This window comes from Echinops telfairi, unplaced genomic scaffold (assembly GCF_000313985.2).
Source record: "Echinops telfairi isolate 266 unplaced genomic scaffold, ASM31398v2 ScPeMD7_2291;HRSCAF=2852, whole genome shotgun sequence".
Lineage (NCBI taxonomy): Eukaryota > Metazoa > Chordata > Mammalia > Afrosoricida > Tenrecidae > Echinops > Echinops telfairi.
The window spans coordinates 7,605,069-7,606,989 of NW_022106189.1; the positions used below are offsets into that span (position 1 = coordinate 7,605,069).

Consider the following 1,921-nt stretch of genomic DNA (forward strand, 5'->3'; position numbering starts at 1 on the left):
TAAGAAATAAAAAGAGACCTATAGAAATAGAAGAAGAGTTCGTGTTCATGCATGTTGTTGTTGCTGTTGTTTAATTTTTGTGCCAGTGTATTTCTTCTTAGCTACACAGGCTGAAGCACTGCAGCCTGAGGCAGGATTCTGCGCTTCCCCTGCTCTCGCTGTGGGCAGGAGGCGCTGCCCTCCCCGTTCCTGTGGGAGGCTGCAGAGGCCTAGCCCAAGGGCTCCTGCAGCCTCAGGCCGGGCTTTGGAGGAGATTTCAGGTCAAGGTAGCTGAAGCTGTCGCCATCCAACACGTCTCATGAGTGTCGCCATCAAGGCAGGGGGCCGCACCGGCTCTGCTGCTGTCCCTCAGGCCCTTTCTCTGCAGCGTGGCCTGGAGAAGCTCTCGGATTCTCCGGTTTTCATTGGAGGTGGACTCCCACACGACCTCGAGCTCCCCTTCCATTGCTGTTCTGCTGCGATGCGTCCTCCAGGACTTCCTGCTTGTCCGAAGTATCCAGTGGAGGTGCCTCATCTCCGGGAGGTATTAAGCGGTCTTGCTAACAAAGTCCTCCTGCTGCTGCGCAGACAGTGGTTGATGTCACCTACCTTTAGTGCTGCCTGCTTCTTGGAGCCCTTGACTTTTTACTCAGATTTTCCCAGCGAGTATTGCCTTTCATTATTGTTGAAAAGGCCATGTTTCTCACTTTCAGACAAATGTAGCCAAATGCATGAGCTTGTACTGTTCCTGAGTGATATTCTCTGCCAGTCGAACAAGATTTGCCAAGGATTGGTGAACAGATATTTCATTCTTGTTCCACCTTCTTTCTGAGGACATCCATTTTCTTCTGAGATCTTCTGTTTCTTTTCTGTGTAATTTCAAGTTCAGCTTCTAGTGCTTTGGTTTTAACTGTCAAATTGTTCTTCCTAAAAGTGGGCTCTTTTTCTGTATTTGCAGGACTGTTAACTTTTCCACCAACTCGTCCCTCTCAGCACTTCCTTTCTCTTCTTGCTCCTGCAACTAGCATTTTAATTCTTTCACAATTGAAGTATGAACTTCAAATGCAATTTTGTCATCCAAGTGTGTTTTTAGTTCTTGGCATTTTTTGTGCAGAATTTTAAATTGTGCCTTGTTTTCAGTGAGCTCTTTTTCCTGGCTCTGGGATTTAGTAACCAGAAGCATGGGCTGTTTTGTTAGTTTGAAGACTCTTTCCAATAACATAAGCAGTGAATATACATGTGGACACCACAAAATGAAATACCAAGGAGTTGACTCTCCTACTTCTTCCTGAAGAGTCTCCGAGCTGGCATCCTGGACTTTCTTCTGCTGAATTCCCAGCTGTTCTATCCACACTTGTTTTCCTCTAAAAGCAGTTCTGCTTGAGTCCGCAGCTGCTGCTATTCCCTGTGGGGGACTGGACTACTCCTATTTATCACTTGGTGCAATTCTTCATTCTCTTTCACCACTTCTTAGACTTGCATCGTCAACACCTCATTTCCTCTTGGAGGCTGGCAATGAGCTCATCCTGCTCTGTGATCCTGTCTTCATGAGCCAGCAGTGGTGACAGGGCACTATCACTTTATGCATACAAACACCTGGCTGGCATGGGGCCCTTTGATAGGAGGCTTTCAGTGTTTAAGCTCTCTTCTTAATGAAATCCTGAATTCTGTTTGGTATCTGCAATTCCGTATGAAAATGATGGACAGTCATTTTCTTTTTTTCCCATGTTTTTTTATTTTTTAATCATTTTATTAGGGGCTCATACAACTCTTATCACAATCCAGACATACATCAATTGTGTAAAACGCTTTCATACATTCTTTGCCCTCATCATTCTCAAAACATTTCCTCTCCACATTTCCTCTCCACTTAAGCCCCCAGCATTAGGTCCTCATTTTTCCCCTCCCTCCCCGCTCACCCCTCCCTCATGAGCCCTTGATA

At 45.8% G+C, this 1,921-nt stretch overlaps 1 pseudogene; it reads right to left on the reverse strand.

Annotated features, from left to right (window-relative positions):
• Positions 1 to 256: 256 nt before the first annotated feature.
• The window catches only part of LOC101647847, a 30,582-nt pseudogene continuing 28,917 nt past the window's right edge, over positions 257 to 1,921 (reverse strand).